The sequence below is a fragment of the Sitophilus oryzae genome, unplaced genomic scaffold (assembly GCF_002938485.1).
Source record: "Sitophilus oryzae breed Bouriz unplaced genomic scaffold, Soryzae_2.0 scaffold_1318_pilon_pilon, whole genome shotgun sequence".
Classification (NCBI taxonomy): domain Eukaryota; kingdom Metazoa; phylum Arthropoda; class Insecta; order Coleoptera; family Curculionidae; genus Sitophilus; species Sitophilus oryzae.
In genome coordinates, this window is record NW_022145969.1 from 463429 (window position 1) to 486790 (window position 23362).

The 23362-nt window shown below is 31.3% G+C and overlaps 1 protein-coding gene across 1 annotated transcript in view; it reads right to left on the bottom strand.

The window, feature by feature from the left end:
• Positions 1 to 23362, bottom strand: part of LOC115875040 (histone lysine demethylase PHF8-like) — a 143645-nt gene that overhangs the window by 88027 nt on the left and 32256 nt on the right. The window contains exon 2 of the mRNA XM_030890374.1: positions 9736 to 9853. The gene's annotated coding sequence lies outside the window, so the exon portion shown is untranslated. The remainder of the gene's footprint in view (positions 1 to 9735; positions 9854 to 23362) is intronic.

Sequence of the window (23362 nt, forward strand, 5' to 3'; positions counted from 1 at the left end):
TACACTGCCAGAAAATATTAAACAAAATCGAAAGCACAAACACATTAAAAAAACCTTTAAAGAAAAGGAAAAAAAAAATATTTAGGAGAGGTATATTAATGGAGTAAGGGTCTGGTTGATCTCGATTTGTTTATTTACGCCAACTGTAATTTGATACGAGCCATTCGAGGACTTTAAACAATTGTTTGTTGAGAACGTTGGACCTAAAAGGCGCGTCTACTCCGCTGGTTCCCGAAAAAGCCAAAGTTTTATTCAAGAATGGCTGTTTTGACGGCGACCAATCGATCAATTCGCGAATAATACCTAAAACGTTCTTTGCTCTTCGACTTTGCTTATAAAATCTATCAGAGATCCTGTTTTTATCCTCGGCAATATAAGTTTCGGGAACTTTTGTGTTAAGAAATGCTATTTCGGCAAAAGTCTCGGCAATAAAGCGTAGTAGAAATGGCATAGAAGGTATTGCGTTTGTTTTGTTGAGAGGGACACAGCTACATTGGCACCCTCAACTTATCCACTTTATAGGCTCTCTCAATAATTAGTCACAAGCCATTGTTCCACATTAACTTCTTTATTTTGCTTACTGCTTTATGTCAAATCAATTCAACTCTTGGTAGAAATACTTAATTTTCGAAATGATCTTACAATTTATCATCGTCAAAAATACAAAGTTGAAAAAGCAATCGTAACCGTATGCACTGTTCGGTTTTTATATGATTCAAAATAAAAAAATATATAAATTGTAAAATTAGTAATTTTTTAATGGCCATAATGCGTTCTTTCAAAATCATCGAAAAAATAAATCATTTCCGTAGATCCAGTGACGTACCGTGACTTTGAATTTTGAGACCAAAAACTGACAAATAATTTGTCAAAAAAATCATATTACAGCTATATGTTTTATTTTGCATAAAAATGTTAACTAATAAGTTAGAATAATTATATTTCTTCCCTTACTAAGTGGTTTTATCTCTAAATTTATCTAAAGCTAAGTACAACACAAATCTTAAATACGTGGACTATTTTAACAACAAATACATCGTAAAAGACTATTTTTGTAGGATTGAATTTAAACTTTTTAGAAAATAATTTAAAGGAAAAATGAACCTGCTCGCAGATGCTTGTTCCAAGTAAAATCCTAGAGCTCTATGATTAGCTTTTATAAACTCTGGCACATGATGCAGAATTGCATGGATCCTTGGAGTTATCTTAATACCTAAGTTGAGTATATCCAATCTAAATTGTTCGATGTCATGTTCAAAATGTTTGTTTAGTGCTTGACCAAAACAATTCGAAACTACTTGATTGAATGCAGAAAACACTGCAATATATTTATTCCTAAAAAAAGATGTTTAGGTTTTTGCTTCTAAAAACTTTGAATAGGATTCTTTACCGGGCGATATTGTCTTCAAAATATCCACTTTCTTTAAAAGTTGTCTGGCGTTATTTCCGTTACATTTTCCATAATGATCTAGTTTCAATCCCGCTTTTTTTATCCATTCTGTTGCAACATTGGTATTCTCCAATTCAAGACAATCAAATAGTTTTTGAACCACACCTAACAAAAGGTGAAGCTCAGGAGAGGGAATATACTTTAAGACAGGTGTTTCTTCGTCGCCAATGATTAAAGGTATGTTTATACAGTTTTCTAAAAAATAATTGCGCTTTTTTATATGGTTGGAACAACAGTTTAAAAAATACAAAAGAAATATCTCAAACAAAAACGCTTACTAAAATCTTTGATCTTGTTATATTTCCGCCAGATTGTTGCCATAAATTTGTATTTTCTGTAATACTTTTTATAAATCTGAATGATCCTTTAATTTCCATTTCCTTTACAATTACATCACACCATGGGCAAGTGTAAGTGGATGAATTTGACTGAAGACCAAGGAGAATCATAATAAGCTTAAAGTCAGCGGCAAAAGTATAGGAACAAATTCCACATCTGGACTGCAGATCTAACGTCTCAAAGAGGCTTTTAATGTTAGCATAAGATTCAGACAACTTTGGTCCTAAGCCAATTATGAATAGTTTATTAATCCCAGCACTTTTATATTTCTTGAAATATTCGGGATCATTTTCAGGGAGCACATTCAGACAAACTTTAAGTGATCCACCACCACTATCACTGCCAATTTTTAAATGAAAATCTTCAGGTAATTCTCTAATTTCCAAAATATATGATAGAAGACCAGATAAATCTGAGCAGTATACAAAAATTAATATTAACATTTTTCCTTTAAATTATTTTCTAAAATGTTTAACTTGAATTCTAGTTCAGAATGCTACCAAAATAGTCTTTTACGATGTATTTGTTGTTATAATAGTCCACGTATTTAAGATTTGTGTTGTACTTAGCTTTAGTTAAATTTAGCGATAAAACCACTTAGTTAGGGAAGAATTATAATTATTCTAACTTATTAGTTAACATTTTTATGCAAAATAAAACATATAGCTGTAATATGATTTTTTTGACAAATTATTTGTCAGTTTTTGGTCTCAAAATTCAAAGTCACGGTACGTCACTGGATCTACGGAAATGATTTAGTTGTTCGATGATTTTGAAAGAACGCATTATGGCCATTAAAAAATTACTAATTTTACAATTTATATATTTTTTATTCTGAATCATATAAAAACTGAACAGTGTATGGTCAAAAAGGCCTATATTTTCTTATTTTAGGTCTCAGTTGAGTCAATTTTCAGGACCTATGTATGGAAATTTTATGTAGATTCTGATGATATACACTTTTGAAGACCTTGACTTTGTGTGAAAATTCATTTTTTTGACCATTATTAGTTTTTCAGCAATTTTTCATGAAGGTTAAAACCTCTCCTAGGTACATTACTGTTCTGGTAAGACTACGATGGCCAATATTTTCTTATTTTACACCTTTTAATTAGTAAACAAAAGCGGTTTTAACAAAATTGTTGATATGACGAAAATCACAAATTCTCATGAGTGCATATGCTGAATGGAAAGTCGACATATTCAATAGCCTTAGACAAATAGTAAACATAGTTATAAAATTATAAAAATCTCAGCATTTGTAGGAAATTATATGTAGATTCAGAAGATATACACCTTTGAGGGCTTATATGTACCTTGTCTTTGTGAAAAAATTAATTTCGTGGACCATTGTTTTCAGCTATTTTTGATAAATATTAAAATGTCTCCTGTAGGACTAACTATGGCCTATATTTTCTTATCCTGCACCTTTTTTGATTACTAAATAACAGCAGTTTTAACAAAATCGGTGACGAAAATCATGACGAAAATGGCGAATTTTCAGGACTGATGTATGGAAAAAAGTCGAAATTTTTTTAATTTTTGACTAGTTTTTTACGCATTTTAAAATACCTTAGAAACATAGTATACATAGTCATTAAATTATGAAAATTTCAGCACTTGTAGGAAATTTTATGTAGATTCAGAATATATACACCTTTGAAGGCTTAGGTACCTTCGTTTTGTGAGAAAATTAATTTTTTGGACCCTTGTTTTTCAGCTATTTTAGATTTTTTCCTATTTTTATTGAAGGTGTCGTAAATTCGAATTAGTAGGTCTTCAGACAGCACCACTTTTATTTAACAAATGTTAGGCTATTAGGCGCTGCTTAATAAATAAGGGTGAAAATAAATGTGTTTTTGTTTCCAACTCCTATGCCAGAACCGGACTTTTGTTTGTCTTTGTATTTGTAACTTGCTATATTTTTATTTACGCAAAACGACTGTTTTTATATAAGTGATGATATTCTAAATGAAATTTGTTTGTTAGTAACAAGATAAATTCAATTTCATTCTAAGAAAGACCTATCTCTAAAAATAATCTCTGTTGTGACGTCGCCATTGAAAACTTTTAATCTCTTAAAACTTCAATTCAATTATGACGAGGCAAATAATTTTTGACGTTAAGTAGCTACTTTTTTAAAGAAGAGCCTTAGATCATAGTCACTGATTGGTTTTCGAGATTTTGTGTGTATGTGCAACTCGAGGAATGCTTAATATTCAGACTGAGATAAGATTATTTGAAAATTTAGTTGGATGGGTTTTATTAATGCATAACTAAATAATTTAATTCAATGAAGTAGCAAATAAAATATAACATCTAATGTAATGAGAAATAATTTAAAAAATTAAATCACCGATTATAATAAAATTGACGTTTTTAACTAACTAGAAGCTATTGCAAATTGTTAGAATTTTTTTTTAGAATTTAGAATGAGTGGGAGGGGGGTTAATCACTTCGACCTTACAGATCCATTGTGTCCCCCTTTCTTGAATCATAACTCATCATACAGTCCCAGGGCTTTGACAAAAGCCAGTATCTGGGACGGTTTTATAGAGGGTAGTTCTCCATCTCCAATATCAGTCGTACCAAAGTTCATGGCACGAATGGTTGTCGTCTCGGAGCACTCAGTGATGAGGTGTACTGGTGTTTCCTATTTTCCCCACAGAATCTGCATTCGCCGTTGCATCTTAGTTTCAATCTACTGAGGTATTCATTGAGGAGACAGTGTCCTGTTAAAAACTCCGTGACAATCCGAAGATTGTTCTTACGTAAATCCAGGAAGATCTTTGATTTTTCTTGATCGTAAGCCCTCAGAAACTTCTTCGAGTGTCCTAGACCATTGCAAGATTTCCATTCCAGGTTGCGGATGGAATCTTCCAAGTTCTTGAGTTCCGCCTTGAGTTGGTTACCACTTGGAAAGCAGAACGGTTCCGGTCCAGTTAGTTGGAGTGTTTGCTCCTTTCCTAGCTAGATTATTTGCTTTTCATTGCCTTCTATCCCTTGGTGAGCAGGCACCCAGTGTAGGAGGACTTTGTTTTCTTTGCCTAATTTATTCAGCTTCTCTATGCATTCTTTGACCAATTTCGAATTGATTGATACTGAGTTGATCGCCTTTAACGCTGCTTGACTATCAGATAAGATGGCTATTTCTTGTTTCCGATAGTTCCTATCTAAGAGAAGTTGTACGCATCTCTCGATCGCGTAGATTTCTGCCTGTAGGATACTAGGGTAAGTGCCCATTGCAAATTGTTATGTATGGAAATTTCATCATTTGTAAGAAGTTTTATGTAGATTCTGAATATACAGGGTGGTCCGAACTGTATTCCGGAAACTTCGGCACCATATTCTGCAGATAAAAATAAGTAAAAAAGTTCGTATAAATATATGTCTTCAAGTGCTTAGTTTCGGAGATACAGGGTGTAGAAGTTTCATTTTTATTTCGATTTTTTCTAAATAATTTATGAAGTAACGTCAATATTTCGATAAATTTTGGTGTCTGGGAGTTTTTTGACATGAGAAATTTGATTTTGATGTCAATATGACTCCTACTTGTAGAGGGCGCCACCTACATATTTTTTAACTGGTTTGAAGAATAATAACTTTTCGTACGTACCTGTATAAAACTACCGAGTGAAAAAATATACATTTACGACATTTTTTACGTAAAAAAGATCTCTTGGTAAAAATCGCTACGAGTAGTGGTTCTCGAGATATTTGGAATCGAAATTATCAATACCTATCGTCGTCATTGACATAAATTAAACTAAATAGATATTAAACTAAAATCATAAATTTGAAATGTTTTTGTGCCAAAAATTCAACAGAAACTTTTTTATCGTCATTTTTTGAAAGAAAAATTTATGATTAATTTAAAAAATTAAAAAGTTCCCAAATTTACTATTTCAGTCCAATAACTATCTACTCAACATGTTTATTTTTTGTCAATAATGACTAGAGTTGTGCTTGGTCAATTGACCGCGGTCAATTGACCGAGATTTGTGACAGATTTTGACCGGAAAGATTTTGACCAGGTCAGGTCAAAATCTTTTAATTAACGAAACCAATTTTCATCTAAATATTGACGTTTATTTTTTTAGAATTAAGAATGAGTGGGAGGGGGGTTAATCACTTCGACCTTACAGATCCATTGTGTCCCCCTTTCTTGAATCATAACTCATCATACAGTCCCAGGGCTTTGACAAAAGCCAGTATCTGGGACGGTTTTATAGAGGGTAGTTCTCCATCTCCAATATCAGTCGTACCAAAATTCATGGCACGAATGGTTGTCGTCTCGGCGCACTCTAGTGATGAGGTGTACTGGAGGAATTGTTTCACCATCTTCCGAAAGAATCTGCATTAGTTGCTGTTTTAATGTTGACTCAATGAGTTCAATGATGACTGTGATGAAGATGAGATTCCGTTGTCTAGATTAGCCTGTGCTACCACCACTCATTAGTATTTTTTTGATTGCTATTATGCACTTCTTTCCGCTACCTCAGAATGGCTTTATATTTGTTTAAAATTATTAGTCTTGTTCGGTTTCTTTTTTGTATCATTTAATATAATGCAAATGCAAACAAATCGTACGATAAGTTAGCCGCGTGTGGACCACGCTTTAGATTTAAATTAATATTAAATTTTATATAAAACTTTTTAAATTTAATTATCATTTAATGTAATGTTTCGTTCTGTTCTAATTCTTTAATTTTTGTTTACTATTTTTTAACCACTAATATACGTATAAATGTAATTTCTCCTACTTTTATTTTTTTAAAATGACGAAAGAATTTGACTGGTGCTTTGTCAATTGACCAATACTATTGACATGTTTGTCAAAGTTGTACGTTCTTGGTAATATCGTCCACTGGGAGTTGCAGGAGTGGTATTTCCTTTTGAGGAGGTGTTCCAAGCCCCTGATCTGACAATTCTCCCAGTACTAATTCCGTTGAAGTGACCATTCTAATCATTGTCGCATTGTCATATCTACCAATGACAATGTGCAGTGGTGTTAGATCTAGAATGACCTCCATTGCTGCTGTTGGACAGGTTCTCATGGCTCCTGTGATGCAAACACATGCTAGTCTCTGGACTTTGCATAGGTTTAGCCTTGCCGTCCGTTGCTCTAGTTTTGTGTACCAGGCAACTGCTCCATAAGTAATCATGGGTCTTACTATCATGGTATACATCCAGCGCAAAATGTTAGGGGAGCAGCCCCATTTATTTCCGGCCAGTCTTCTGCATATCATGAGAGCCTTTAAATATTGACGTTAAAAATGAAACTTATACACCCTGTATCGAAACTGAGCATTTTAGGACATACATTTATAACTTTTTTATTTATTTTTATCTGCAGAATATGCAGCCGAAGTTTCCGGAATAGAGTTCGGACCACCTCACTTTTGAAGACTTATACTTTTCAGACAGTCCATAAAAAGTTTCATCTAGTACTGTCCAAGTCCAGGCCTGTTTTATTTGGTTATCGAAAGGGGTTAAGGGATTTGCTAGTTTGGGGGCGGTAGTCCGACGTTTTTTGTCTCTATCAATTAATTAATTAGGAGTGTAGAAACGTGCCGCTGTCGCAACGGGCGGCGTAATTCTCCAGCGAGACTCGGAGAAGGAATAGAGATATCGGGCACCACGTCTTGCATTTTCAAGTTTGTTAACTTCCCCAATGTAGATGAATATTTAATTGCTCCACCTTAATTATTATCGGAGACGTCTCGCTGCTGCTGCTGTTCCTTCTTCCCAAAACAAAACTTTGTGTTTTGTTAATTACCTCCTTATGCGGCAAAATTAGGGACTCCTGCCTGCTTCTAAACAGCAGATGGAACAATAATGGTTTAATAATGCACGGCACGGCAATCAAATAACGTTGCGACTGTAAAGGATCGAACAGAGTTACACAGTCCTTCGCCATTCTGCCAGGATCTCTTAATTTTCTGCGATTCCGCTTTAATCGTTACCTCTGAGAAAGAAGGCCTTACGGCTTACACCTGACGTCAACGTATGTAGGCTATCAGTATTTAAGGCTTTAAAAGTTTATCTATTCTAAAAATGCATAACATTTTCTACATATCCTGAAATTTTAATAACGTTATCAATATTTTTACTATTTTTATAAGCAGTTGAAAAAATGTCAAAAACAGGACAATTTAAAGTCATGAAAATTGCGGATTTTCGTCATCTCACCGATATTGTTAAAACTGCTTTCCTAATTAAAAGGCGTAGAATAAGAAAATATGAACCATTGTAATTTTAAGAGAACAGTAAACGATGTAGCGGACGTTTTAACCTTCATCAAAAATAGTTGAAAAACAAAGGCCCAAAAATTTAATCTTCTCACAAAGCCAAGGTATTTAAGCCTTCAAAGGTATATATTCTGAATCTACATAAAATTACTTACAAATGTTGAAATATCTATACCTTGATCAATATTTATATAAGCAGTTTAAAAACATGTTACAAAAAGGCGAAAAAAAAATCGATAAATTTTGGACATTTTTCCATACGTCATACTCATGAAAATTAGCGATTTTCGTCATGTCATCGATATTGTTAAAACTGCTGTTATTTACTAATTAAAAGGTGAAAAATAAGAAAATATAGGCCATTGTAGTCTTACGAGAACAGTAATGGACGTCGCGGACGTTTTCGTCTTCATCAAAAATAGCTAAAAACAAGAGTCCAAAAAATTAATTTTCTGACAAAGCCAAGATACCTAAACCTTCAGAGGTGTATATATTCTGAATTTACATAAAATTACCTACAAATGCTGAAATTTCTATATCTTGATCAATATTTTTACTTTTTTATAAGCAGTTCCAGATGAAAAAATCGATAAATTTTGAACATTTTCGTCATGTCATCGATATTGTTAAAACTGCTGTTATTTACTAATTAAAAGGTGAAACATAAGAAAATATAGGATATTGTAGTCTTAAGAGAACAGTAATGGACGTCGCGGACGTTTTAGCCTTCATCAAATATAGCTAAAAACAAGAGTCCAAAAAATTAATTTTCTGTCAAAGCCAAGATACCTAAACCTTCAGAGGTGTATATATTCTGAATCTACATAAAATTACCTACAAATACTGAAATTTCTATACCTTGATCAATATTTTTACTATTTTTATAAGCAGTTCGAGATGAAAAAATCGATAAATTTTTGACATTTTCGTCATGTCATCGATATTGTTAAAACTGCTGTTATTTACTAATTAAAAGGTGAAACATAAGAAAATATAGGATATTGTAGTCTTACGAGAACAGTAATGAACGTCGCGGACGTTTTAGCCTTCATCAAAAATAGCTAAAAACAAGAGTCCAAAAAATTAATTTTCTGACAAAGCCTTTAGAGGTTTGTTTGTGAATCTATATAAAATTTCCTACAAATCCTGATATTTTCAGAATTTTATGGTTATTTTTACTACTTTTTAAGGCTTTTTTAATCCAAAAATTCATTCAAGTCATTTTTTCATTTTTTAAGGCCGAAAGCCATCAGAAGAAGGCGAGATAAATAGAGATATAAATATAAACTTGTTTATGAAATTCTTCATATTACCTGGTGTGTGCAGTAATTCGTTTTTGGAGCAAGTGGGGGTTGGCATTATGCTTATTGGAAAAGTGATTACCACTGGCTGGCCCCGAAGTGGGTGAAAAATAAAGTGAAATGACACCGATGGCGCAAAATGCGAGTGTTAAACGTAAAGGGGCCCATTATATCTTTTCGTAAGGCCAGGTCCGCGGCGCGAGAAAAAAGTTTTAATTATTAGGGTCGCTTATTTATGACGAAGATAAAACCGGATGAATTATGAGTGCAAAAATATTCTTTTAGTGAATATTGGATTTTTTAATTATAATACCGGGAAGAGCAAGCGCGAGAAAGAGAGAGAGAGAAAAGTTCACGAAAGGCTGAGGACAATTTATTGAAATTCATAACTTACCAGACCATAGATTCTTCGTAGTACGATTTCTTTCGTCCCTTCTTCGGAAACTAATTAAGATTTTTCCCAATTTGTTTGTCGGCTCGTTCATAATTTTTGTCTTCCACTCTTTGGGCACCTGTCGAATTTCAACAGATTTTTATTAATTTATAGAGGCCAAAAACCCACAAACCCAATCTTAAAAACCAAGTGCGCTGAATTATTAAAATATAAAAAATAATAAACTAAGAGACATGACTTAATTTTCTCATAAAACCAAGGGATCTAAGCTATTAAAGGTGTATATATTCAAAATCTACAGAAAATTTCCTACAAATGCTGAAATTTGTAGAAATATTTAAAAAAGAAAATATAAGTAGACCAGTGTAGCGTTACGAACAGAATTTTAGCTGTAGGTAAAAGTTTATCTATCACTAAAACTAAAAATTTTTAAAAAAATAGGTTAGCTATACATTTTTAGGTATTTTTCCAAAGTACATAAAATTTCCTACAAACTTTGAAATTTTCAAAATTTTATGACCAAGATTATTATTTTTGTGAATGCCTTGAAAAGAGGTAAAAAATAACCAAAAATGTACAAAGCACAAATTTACAAATATTAAAACTCTTCTATGAAAAAGGTATCTATCTACACCTGACATTATTTATATATTATTTATTATTATTATTTACAATAAAAAACACTTAATTGTGTGTCTTTGCCTTTCTGTGTTAATTCAGATTAAAATTAAAAAATAACACTTTTAATTTTGACCCCTCTTCCTGAGAGGCTCTCGTTTTGGATGTACATTTTTCCTCATTTGAGCCTTATCTTAATTAAAACCAAACAAATAAAATGAGTTTTATAACTAGTTAGTAAAATTAGGCCCAAAATAAACACTATTTACTAAAATCCTACCTTCAGATATTAACGGTAAAATAAATTGAAAAGAAGGGCTACGTACTATAACAAATACACTCGCCATTTTAACAAAAATAACTAAGTACAAACATGAGAGGAGGAAAGAAGGGTGTAAATATATAAACAGTGACTCACAGATAGGAGGGTGAGATAATCTAAAAAGGGTTGCAAGAGAATGCTTACCAAGCAAAAGAAGTGTATACTGATTCTCGTGCTTTGCATTTGTTTCATGTTTATATGTACCATATACTTAATTGTTTCTTGCACATAGTGCCTAGAAATCATTTTTTTACTAATAAAACAAGATATATTAATTAAAATTCTCATGATGAAAAAAAAACATCTCTCTATGGTAAAGGAATATTTAATAAAAAGGTAGCAATTCTGAACTACCGAGTTAGGTCAATTTTAGCTAAATAATTATAGCCAAAGTGCCTAAAGGTAGGGAATTATCAAAGGGTTGGAAAGCATAATGCAACTTATTGTATTGAGGATTAAACGTTCCTGGCTTGTAATAAAAGAAAATGGAGGATAAGGCTAGAGGAATTCAAAAAGGTATCTCCTTTAGTCCAAGAACCGATACCCATACTGTCCTATATTCTGACAGTTCATCAAATTTCTTACGTATTTTGAAAATTTTCACAATTTTATCAGTAGTATTCTTCTCTTTAGTATTTCTCTAGCTACCTATGTTAAAATTAGCTAAAAACGGATAATTTACCTACTTTCTTCCATACATATAGTCCTGAAAATTAAATTTTTTAAAATTTAAAGAGGAAATTGCAAGTATCCAATCCCTCATTACCAAAATTGTATGCTTTGCTAAAAATTCATAAACCGGACAAGTCTATGCGCCCAATTGTTTCGGCTGTAGGTTCTCCGACTTATAATTTGGCAAAATGGTTATCAAGAGAGTTCGAAAATTTACCTGATCATGAACCTTCTTTCTCAGTTAAAAATAATATTGAATTCATTAACAAAATTAAAGATATAACATTGCATGAAGGTGAAATTTTGGTCTCCTTTGATGTATCTTCGTTGTTCCCAAGTGTTCCAATTCCACATACTTTAGGCTACTTAAAGGAATTACTGAACGCAAATGGTCTCGACAACAAAACTGTGAGTGAATATATTGAGCTTACATCGTTATGTATGAAACAAAATTGTTTTCAATTTAATAACAACTTTTTGAACAGCGAGAAGGTACAGCAATGGGTAATCCATTGTCTCCATTTTTGGCTAATTTATTCATGAGCAGGTTTGAAGTGGAGGCTAAGAATCAGTTTGAGTATTTTCCAAGAGTATGGTTTAGGTATGTGGATGATATTTTGCTGTTTTTTGACACACATTCAGACACCATAGATAATTTTATTTCTAAGTTAAATAATCGTTTTCCTTCCATTAAATTTACGCATGAAATTGAGAACAACGACAGATTACCATTTCTAGATATATTAGTTATTAGAAATACTAATAATTGCCTGGAATTTGATATCTATAGGAAAAATACAACCACACGCAGATATATTCCTAATGAATCACATCATAGTGTTGAACATAAAATGGCTAGTTTAAATTTCTTAGTTCATAGATTACTTAGTTTCCCACTTTCCAACGAAAGATATGAAATAGAAAGAGATTACATTAGGAATGTAGCTGAGTGTAATGGATATTCTCCTTCACTAGTTGATAAATTAATTAGAAAACGTAGGTATAGGTTAATGATTTCTGAAAATTCGACTTTTCAAGTGGAGAAAGATACGTCTAAATATTTTTCGATACCGTTTGATAGAGAGTTATCCCGTGGTCTAAAAGGAATTTTTAAGAATGTCAATTATAAACTTGTGTATAGTGCTAATAATAAATTACAACAATTATTAGGTAATCCAAAAGATAAAACACCTCCATTGGAAAGGTCGGGTATTTATGAAATTTCTTGTAAAGATTGTAATCAGAAATATGTTGGGCAAACTAGAAGATCAATATTAACTAGATTTAAAGAACATTTAGCTCAGATAAGATATGGTAGACCGGATAAATCTTGCGTTGCCGAACATATTGTTGATAATGAACATTGTATAGATCTTAATAATTTAAAATTAATTAAACAAGTCTCAAATTACAGGCAATTAGATGCATATGAAAGCATCAGAATTAATAAATGTAAAGATAGTATGAACAGAGTCAACGGTCCAATTCCTTCAAGTTCTTTGTTCCTACTACTCTAGTGGCGGAAATCTAACTGTTACGCTCAGCTGGCTCTGACTCGGTTGGCTAGATTTTGCCACGCCCACTCGGGGCCCACTGAGCGAGTATATAAACGCTCACCTTGTAGATTGTACTTTAGTTTATAATCATCTGCTGATGATGCTAACATGGTTAGCGAAACGCGCGTCCAGTGTAAAAGTAAAAGTGTTTTGGTGTATTGTGGTGATTTAGTGTTTTTATTTTCCTGAAAATTGTCGATTTTTCACTCAGAAAACGCAGATCATGAAAATATAGACCTTGTTTTTATGGTACTGGATGTAGGATATAAGTTTTAACCAGCAATTTTTATAAAACTTCTCTTGATTAATAATTAGAAATATACAAAAGCTGCATGAAGATGAATAAACCCATAATAATAAAATAAATAAAACGAAAATTATGAGCATACGTCAGATGCCCACGTACTAAGTCCAGCCTGGCTTTTCCGCTGAAAATCTTTGGCTGTAGTTTGTAATTTTCCTGTAATTGTAGGTAAGTATAATTGCTGCAGATAATAAACGGAGAGGTTTATTTGGTATGCTGCTGGGGACCGATTCTTTTGCCTCTCCTTTCCAGAAATGCCGACGATTCTTTCGTTGCTAGCTTCCTGGCAAAAGTCTCAACGGGAATTAAATGGAAACGTTTATTATATATTATATTGTTAGTATCAGCAGTGATAATCTGCTCCTACGTGAGCAGAAGCCTTTTTAGCACGTGCGCCAACTTTACTAAAGAATATTTTATCTTCTTGCGTATGTGTTTTAGGAGGAACGCTGTTACTTTGAATACAGAATTTATAATAAATCGTTCCGCATTTGTCATGTAAATAGATGCCAAAAAGAACCTCCGTAACTTTAGATAACTTAAATGTGGATAACTGAATTTCTAATAACGTTGTTATATTCGAAAGGTCAAAAAATGCCAGAAATCGAAAAATTTTGGACTTTTTTCCATAGATATAATCATAATAGAAGCCAAAAAGAACCTCCGTAGAAATTATTGTTATTTACTAACTGAAGGGCGTAGAAATATCAATAGTAAAATAACTAAGTTAAAGAGTAAGTACATTAGAGTAGAACACACACCAAAAACAGGCAAAATATATTATCGTTCTTATATAAAAAATGAAGGAAATGGAATAAGTGAGATTTGGTGTTTCTGCAGAATTATTTTCTCTGGAATATTTATTTCCGTCTGGATTCTTAAACTTTCTTGACACATGTGTACAAAGAGCAAAACATTCTTTGCGGTGTTTAACTTCTATCAATATTTAAGCAGCTACATAAACAATGCGAACCAAGTTTTAGATGTTTAGACGTGTGATCTTTCGATTTTTGACAATGTATAAATTGGTTCGCGACGGGGAGTCCTGTAAATAGATTTTTTGCAAATGATAGAATTAAATATACAGCAAATCTCAGCATAAACAAGAAAAAAGTACATTGGAAATAAACATACACCAGACTATTTCTATTTTCACGAGTAGAAATAACAAAATTTAATAAAAAGCATTATTAATTTAATATACTTAAATAAACCCACAGAAAATAAAACACAATGTTTAAATGGAGTAAAAACAGGGTATATGAGATACAAACATCGTAATAACCTTTTTTGGCGTGGTAAATGATTGGCTGTGTAAATTCTTAACTTCACAGGATATAATGTTAACAGGGCGGCAAATTCGTACGCGTTTTTGCGTGTGTACAGCTTGAAAATACAAAATACAACCACCTGTTGTGTTTATGATGCACAAAAACGACGGCTGATCTCGTTTATTCCGGAAATCCGTGTTTTATCAAAATAATTTACGTTGACGTATGTTTCATTCACACTTTCGTTCTATTTTTTAACGCCTAAATGTTTTTGTTAACTAAATATACTCTTTTTTATTTAGAATAATAAGAATCATTACCCCAAAAATGGATATTAAAAAAAAAAAATTTATGCCCAATATACCCATAACTTTTTTTTAAAGAAATATCGTTTATATTATTGCAAATACAAAAAATCAAGAAATAATAATAGGTAAATAATACTGCTTTTACTACATTTCCAAGAACCTGGAAACCATCCCAAAAAAAGTCAAAAATTGACAAATTTTTGAAATTTTTGTAGTCATGATAATTAGCGATTTTGGTGATGTTTTCATCATGCAAAGATTTTGATAAAACTGCTGTTATTTACTAATTAGAAGGTGTAGAATAAGAAAATATAGGTCACTGTAGTCGGACAAGAACAGTAAAAGACGTAAGGGACGTTTTAACCTTCGTCAAAAATAGCTGAAAAACAAGCGTCCAAAAAATTAATTTTCTAGCAAAGACAATGTACCTAAGCCTTTAAAGTTGTATATATTCTAAATCTGCATAAAATTTCCTACAAATGCTGAAACTTTCATAATTTTAAGACTGGGTATACTATATTTCTACGGCCTTTAAATATGTGTAAAAAATAACCCAAAATGGACATTTTTCCGACTTTTTTTCATACATAGCCATGAAAATTGTCGAATTTTGTCATGTCGCCGATTTTGTTAAAACTGCTGTTAGGCCATTGTAGTCCTACGAGAACACTTATTGATCTAGGAGACGTTTTAACTTTCATCAAAGATTAGTTAAAAAAAGGACCCAGAAAATTAATTTTCTCACAAAGTCAAAGTAACGAAGTCTTTAAAGTTGTATATATTCTGAATCCAATTAAAATTTCCTACAAATGCTGAAATTTTCATAATATCATAATAAAAAAATCATAATATATAATCAAAAATTGTTAAAAAAATCAGGGTTGAAAAAATCAATAAAACCAAAAAAATTATACCTATAAAGGTTTATATATTCTAAAAGTACAGTTGAACAATTATAGGAAGAGACTGGGGGATAGCACCGGTCGCGTGTTATTTTATATTTCTCACGTCTCTAGCTATACTTGTTAAGTTGTACATAAAATTTCCTACAAATCCTGAAATTTTTTATATCTTATCACTATTTTTGAAACTTTGGTTGACGACTAAAAAAATAGATAACCTATTTACATAATCTAATGAAATAGAAAATATTTAATAAAAATTAAAAATACAAGAATAAAATAAAGTAACAATATATATATATATATATATATATATATATATATATATATATATATATATATATATATATATATATATATATATATATATATATATATATATATATATATTGTTATAACATTATATATAACAAACAGAAAGATGGGTTACCGATGGGTTCCCCAATTTCACCGTTATTCGCAGAAATATTTATGGCAGATTTTGAAAAGAAGCTATTTAAAAACAAGAGTAGTTTAATATCAAAAATAAATTATTGGGCAAGATATGTAGATGACATTTTTGTATTTGGTCAGGCACCGAGAGAAATTTAAACAGTTTTTAACATTATTAAATTCAATTAACCCAGAATACAATTTACTATTGAAAAAGGTATTAATACCATCAATTTTCTTGATGTTACAATTATAAAACAGTCTAATAGATTACAATTTGATATTTACAGGAAACCCACTACCACAGACACTGTAATACATAGTCAATCACACCAATCCTGGCAAATCAAAATGTCACCCTTTCATAGTTTAATTCATAGATTAGTAATGTTTCCACTGAGCCCAGAGAATTTTAAAAAAGAGTTAAATATTATTAAACAGATCGCCATCAACAATGGATATAAGTGTTCCCTTATTGATAATATGCTAAAGAAAAAACAAAACAAAATATTAATGAAAAATTTTTAATCCGCTAATTCTAAAGACAATAACAATTATCAACCTTTAAACTACATTCCTAATTTAACTAACAAAATATCAAATAATCTCAATAAAATAGGATGTAAAACTATTAACGTAAATAAAAGAAATTTAGGTCAAATTTTATTAAATAATAAAGACAAAACTAATGTCAAAAATAAGTCGGGTGTATATAGGGTGGATTGCAATACTGTGATGCCGTGTACATAGGCCAAACAGGTAGAAATTTAGATATAAGGATTAAAGAACATGTAAAGTATATTAATAATCTCCAGCATAGTTCTGGTCTTGCAACTCATTGTATAGTAAATAATCACAAAATTAATGAAAACTCAATTAAGTTACTACACAGAGAAACAAAAGGTAGACGTTTAAATTACATTGAACAGTTAGAAATACTAAAATCTGTTAAAAACGAAAATAATGTTAACGACCAACAAGGATTTCTAAACACATTTTTTATTACCCCTATTGTAAACTCTCTGAACCCACCCCCATAGCAAATATATATATAGTTACAGTGTAGTTAGACGATTAGTTCTTAAAAAACTCTTGAAAAAGGCCTAACAAGCCGAAACATATATGTAGAGTTAAAGTTACTCTTATTAAAAGTTTTTTGAAACACCTAAAAGCGTGCTTTATTAAAATACTAATAAGTAACAATATATTTCTGGAAGAATATTCTGAATACGGTCCTGTACTTGTACACAGCGCTTTTCCAATAAAACGTATTAATAACAAATAAAACAAAGACAATAAGGCATGTAACAGGAAATTATCTAACATCGAATATTGCGCTATTACTCGTACACACACACAAAACTATCTTTAATAAAGCCTCTTCAGCCCGTCTGGGACTTATCTAAAAATTAGAAAGTATTTTTTTAGATAATAACCTGTGCGATTACGTGATGCGTTCGTCTGATCTAAAAATATCAACACAAACAAAACGTCACGAAAGATATGATAGCGGGTTTACATAAAATGGGAAAATATAAACGATAGAGGTCGGTGTCGCTGGAATGCTGGAAAGAATAAAAAAGTGCCAGGATAAATGTAGCCATATATTGGGGGGAAACATAAATACGAAATAGAGAGATATCTTCCATCAAATTTTGACGTTTATTGCCGAATTAGAATTTTCCTGTGGCAAATGGATTATTTATTGAACGATTTGTTCAGAGTTAAAATTATTACTTTTAAAATAGTAGATACTATTCTTTATTACAATCCCAATACTTGCTTCTCTGGATAGTATGACTGAAATATAAAATAAATGTATGGAAAATTGTATAGACTATTTTTGTGGCCTATTTTTCACATTTTCTAAGCCTTTTGAAACATAGTATAGTCATAAAAGTATGGAATTTGCAGAAACTTTTTTGTAGATGAAGAATATATTCACAATTGAAGGTTTAGGTATCTTGGTACGTTTTTTATTATTCTACACCTTTTAATTAGTAAATAACGGCAGTTTTAACAATGACAAAAATCGTCCAATTTTTTTTAATGCCCAATTTTTGGCTATTTTTTACACATTTTCAAAGGCGTTAGAAAAATCGTAAACATAGTCATAAAATTATGAAAATTTCTGCATTTGTAGGAAATTTTATGTAGATTCAGAATATATACACTTTTAAAGATTTGGTTACCCTTGGCTTTGTAAGAAAATTATTTTTTTGGACCCTTGCTTTTCAGTTCTTTTTAATGAAGATTAAAACGTGCCCTACTTCTATTACTGTTCTGGTAGGACTAAAATGGACCATATTTTCTTATTCTACACCTTTTAATTAGTAAATAACTATAGTTTTAACAAAATCGGTGATATGACGAAAACTGACAATTTTCATGACTGGAAAAACGAAAAAAAGTCGAAAAATGCCAATTTTTGGCTATTTTTTACACATTTTCAAAGGCGCTAGAAAAATAGTTAACATTAGTCATAAAATTATGAAAATTTCTGCATTTGTAGGAAATTTTATGTTGATTCAGAATATATACACTTTTAAAGATTTGGTTACCCTTGGCTTTGTAAGAAAATTATTTTTTGGACCCTTGCTTTTCGGCTCTTTTTAATGAAGATTAAAACGTCCCCTACTTCTATTACTGTTCTGGTAGGACTAAAATGGACCATATTTTCTTATTCTACACCTTTTAATTAGTAAATAACTATAGTTTTAACAAAATCGGTGATATGACGAAAACTGCCAATTTTCATGAGTGGAAAAACGAAAAAAAGTCGAAAAAATGCCAATTTTTGGCTATTTTTTACACATTTTCAATGGCCTTAGAAAAATAGAGAATATAGTCATAAAATTATGAAAATTTCAGCATTTGTAGGAATTTTTGCAACCTTGCAACCTTGCTTTTAAGCTCTTTTTAATGAAGGTTAAAACGTCCCGTACGTCTTATTCTAATTTTCATCATATCATCGATTGATATGATTGATATGATGAAAATTGCCAATTTTCATGACTAAATGTATGGAAAAATGTCGAAAAAATGGCTAATTTTTGGCTATTTTTTACACATTTTCAATGACTTTAGAAAAATAGTAAATATAGTCATAAAATTATGAAAATGTCATGTACTTATAGAATATATCTTTAAGGGCTTAAATGTGTTTGTACAAAAAACAAATTTTTCCACCCTTGTTTTTGAACAATTTTTGAAGTGATCTTTTATTCATTGACCCTGTCGAGTTGGAGAAAAATAAATATTCCTGCCCCAACATTCAACTACCCCTTTAAATAATGTTTTTCGCCTTGTGAAAAATAACCGTCCTACAATGTTCTACACTTTATGTATTTTTAATTGCATATTAAACAACGTTCGTTGCAAAGAAACTACAACTATAAATTTCTGCTGTTCCTGAGCGAGGGCGCTTAATGTAATTGATGTAGTCAAGACTAGGACGCGACAAAAACTCCATAATACAACCGTTTAAAACTTTCGAAGCATTTTACGGCGGGGAAACTCTTACCAACGCTGCTGGGGCAGAAAAACCTCGGAAAAAATCGCTTAAAGCTCTCCAAACTAAAACTTTAACCATAATATATTTTGAATTTTTACATCACATCCTATTAAATTTATAATGGACACACGTTTATGTCCTGTTCTTATTATCTCATGACATTTATAGACTAAATAAAGCTAAATTATTTAAGTTTTGAATGGCACTACATTATTTTTTAAAATGGGTTAATCCGTCCCCTTAAAATAACACCTCATTTGAGTCCTCGAAATTGAAAATTTGAAAAAAGGGCGAAAAAAAAACAAAGCTTTTCGGCGAGATGTGCGAGGCTGCATTAAGTGGAAGGGCTTTCAGAATTAGGATAAAGAAAAACAACACATATTGATTGATGGCCTTTTCTTTACCCTATTTGTTTGTTTTGTAAATATTATTGGTTTATTGTTGACGGCTGTATCTCTGGGAGACAAGTTCACAGTGTTTGTGTCTGCAGATATAGATAGAAGAGATATTCCTATTCAATTTAGGAATGAGTTTTGTGTCGGTCCTTCTAGACTTAATTTTTTAATGGAATGAAAATCTTGTAAGCTTTTAGTAGACAGACATAAAATTATCAAAATTTCAGGATCTGTATGAGAGGCACCACCCTGTACAATTTCCTGTCTCACAATGTACCGTTTGTGTCCGGGAAGGGATCATAGTTTCATAGTTGTCGATTTATAATATTTCGTATATTTTTCATTTTATTGATTTTATGGAAAGCACTGTTCATTAAAATGTTGTATCCTATGTTATAGGGCTTGTTCCTCTCTACAATTTCCTGTCTCACAATGTACCGTTTGTGTCCGGGAAGGGTTCATAGTTTCATAGTTGTCGATTTTCGAAAGAAATCAGTACATGTATATTATTTCGTATATTTTTCATTTTATTCGTATATTTTTCATTTTATTGATTTTATGGAAAGCACTGTTCATTAAAATGTTGTATCCTATGTTATAGGGCTTGTTTCTCTCTACAATCTCCTGTCTCACAATGTATCGTTTGTGTCCGGGAAGGGTTCATAGTTTCATAGTCGTCGATTTTCGAAAGAAATCCAGTACACGACGTACATTATTTCGTATATTTTTCATTTTATTGATTTTATGGAAAGCACTGTTCATTAAAATGTTGTATCATATGTTATAGGGCTTGTTTCTCTCTACAATTTCCTGTCTCACAATGTACCGTTTGTGTCCGGGAAGGGTTCATAGTTTCATAGTTGTCGATTTTCGAAAGAAATCAGTACATGTATATTATTTCGTATATTTTTCATTTTATTGATTTTATGGAAAGCACTGTTCATTAAAATGTTGTATCCTATGTCATAGGGCTTGTTTCTCTATACAATTTCCTGTCTCACAATGTACCGTTTGTGTCCGGGAAGGGTTCATAGTTTCATAGTTGTCGATTTTCGAAAGAAATCAGTACATATATGTTATTTCGTATATTTTTAATTTTATTGATTTTATGGAAAGCACTGTTTATTAAAATGTTGTATCCTATGTTATAGGGCTTGTTTCTCTCTACAATTTCCCGTCTCCCACTGTACCGTTTGTGTCCGGGAAGGGTTCATAGTTTCATAGTTGTCGATTTTCGAAAGAAATTAGTACATGTATGTTATTTCGTATATTTTTCATTTTATTGATTTTATGGAAAGCACTGTTCATTAAAATGTTGTATCCTTTGTTATAGGGCTTGTTTCTCTCTACAATTTCCTGTCTCACAATGTACCGTTTGTGTCCGGGAAGGGTTCATAGTTTCATAGTTGTCGATTTTCGAAAGAAATCAGTACATATATGTTATTTCGTATATTTTTAATTTTATTGATTTTATGGAAAGCACTGTTCATTAAAATGTTGTATCCTATGTTATAGGGCTTGTTTCTCTCTATGTTTATATGGACAAAATGTCGAAATATGGACCATTTGATTCACTATTTTTGACGCATTTTCAAAGGCTTTAGATCGTAAACATAGTCATAAAATTATGAAAATTTCAGAATTTGTAGAAAATTTTATGTAGATTTAGAATATAATATACGCCTTTAAAGGCTTAAATATCTTGATTGTATGAGAAAATAAAATTTTTAGACTCTTGTTTTTCAGCTATCTTTAACGACTTTTCATGTTCTCGTAAGACTACAATGGCCTATATTTTCTTATTCTACACCTTTTAATTAGTAATTAAATCGGTGATATCGCCAATTTTCATGATTACCTGTATCTCTGGGAGCCGAGCTCACCGTGTGTCTGTCTGCACATATAGAGGAGATATTCGATTATATTTAACGATTTTTGTGTCGGTCCTTCTAGACTTAATTTTTTAATGGAAGCCAGAAAAACTTGTGCGCTTTCTGGGAAATAAAAAGTGCAAAAACGACAGCACTAAAGTCTGCCAGTCGAAAGTGATGAAATTTAAAAGGGGCAAGTCGATTAACCCCAAAGTGTCATTTAAAATTAAACCCCCAATGAAAGTGAAAAGTCCTGTAATGATAATTAGATATTTAAAGAATTTTTATTAGTCTAGAAAAAGGGTTTACCGAATTTCATTAAGCTCTAGTGTCAATTCCGTTCCGCCAAATATACAAATACTTTTAAGACTATTTCTACAAATCCAAGTTTTGTTTTCTTTCTCCAACGCTTTCCAGTTCGACCACTTAAAACGATTTTTAATTGAAAGCAGTTGAAATTAAATATTTTTTATCATTATAGCAAGCACATTTCTTTCTGTAGTTTTTCAATTCCTCTTTTTAGTAGAGACGTACTAAATCTAAATTTAAAATTTTTAATATACTAAAAGGCTGTTTAGAAAGTTAATGTATTTGGCAATAAATACAAGGAGATATTCGTTATTGATTTTTGTTTGTGTATAGAAGCGTCTTAATGTTCAAGATGGATCGAATAAACATATGGGGTGTTTACAAACTCGTTCTAAATATAAGCATTAGTTTATGTTTGTGCTTACGTAAATAAAAGCGTACATACTGAGAGTTCCTTCAGAAAATTTTCATAATAATAGATGGATTTGTTTAAATTTTTCTTTATGTAGATTTGCATTGTTGCCTCTGTTAAGCGTGCGTCCGATGTAAATCATAATATTTGTTTGAAAGTATGTTCTAATTGGTTTTCTTGTTACGTTATTTATAATTACTTCGGTTATTAATAAACAGAAATATTGCAATGACGTAATTCTATCCAGGGTTGGCATATGTAGCGTAAATATTTATATGATGCACTCACACAGTAACTTGATATGTTTATAAATTTATTTCAGATATATATTTTGTTTAAAAAAAATACTGTTGTAGGTACAAAAATATAGTTTGTTGTAGTCATCTAGAGTTGAAAAAATAGATTTTCTTAAAAACCAAAAAATTAAGCCGCTAAAAGTTTACATATTCTAAAATTATACATAACATTTCCTATGGATACCGAAGTTTTATAACTTTTATCACTATTCCTTTTAGCACCTCGAAAAAGGATTTTTTTTCGAGGGGCACTTTTTTTCCATACCCTTAGAGGTTTAAAAATATTTTTGTTGGTATAAAGTGCGAGCTGGACCAACAAAGGATTAAAAATAGAGAATATCCTAACCATCTAAGATTCGCTGATGACACAGAATTAATTGCCAAAAGTACTGAAGAACTACAAACATAAATTAACGAACTAAATTCAGCCAGCAATAATGTACGC